This window comes from Schistocerca nitens, chromosome 6, assembly GCF_023898315.1.
Source record: "Schistocerca nitens isolate TAMUIC-IGC-003100 chromosome 6, iqSchNite1.1, whole genome shotgun sequence".
Taxonomy (NCBI): Eukaryota; Metazoa; Arthropoda; class Insecta; order Orthoptera; family Acrididae; genus Schistocerca; species Schistocerca nitens.
This window is the reverse complement of record NC_064619.1, coordinates 114,620,375-114,621,011: the sequence shown is the minus strand read 5'-3', so window position 1 is coordinate 114,621,011 and position 637 is coordinate 114,620,375. Positions and strand designations below refer to the sequence as shown.

Here is a 637-nt window from a genome sequence, read left to right as displayed (position 1 = left end):
CTAGAAGCATTAAATGTTTCCTTGAGGCACGCATGTAGCAGCAGCAGAATGAATTGTTTAATGTCGCTAACGGCAATAATTATCGAAGTATTTATTGACTTCATACTTAGCAATGGTCCTGGCAGGGGCAGAGACGAATGAGGTTGGGCTACAGCAGAGGCGGAAGTCGCGGCAAACAGAAAATCTGTCGCCAGTGAGCTTCTGTAAAGTTTGGAAGGTAGGAGACGAGGTACTGGCAGAAGTAAAGCTGTGAGGAGGGGGCGTGAGTCGTGCTTGGGTAGCTCAGTTGGTAGAGCACTTGCCCGCGAAAGGCAAAGGTCCCGAGTTCGAGTCTCGGCCCGGCGCACAGTTTTAATCTGTCAGGAAGTTTCATGTGCAAACTTTGTTACTTGAAATTATATGAAACTTATTCGTGGTTAGGAGTTAAGGATGCTGATAAGATTCAAGCAAGCGCACAAAAGTGTTCAAGTTCTGATTTGCTGATACTGGTGAAAATGCCCGTGTTTCTCGACTCTTTATGCCTAGTCACCAATGACGAACGTTACTGTGATCGCGTCTGGGTCAGGCACGAAAGCTTTGCTTAGTTACCGTGGCTATAGGTGTTTGATTTCAATTCAGATTCAAAACAAAAAAGTTC

The 637-nt window shown here is 45.5% G+C and overlaps 1 non-coding gene across 1 annotated transcript; it reads left to right on the top strand.

The window, feature by feature from the left end:
• Positions 1–271: 271 nt before the first annotated feature.
• Positions 272–346, top strand: Trnas-cga (transfer RNA serine (anticodon CGA)). The gene has a single exon. It is a non-coding gene; the product is annotated as a tRNA-Ser (tRNA).
• The last annotated feature ends 291 nt before the right edge of the window (positions 347–637 follow it).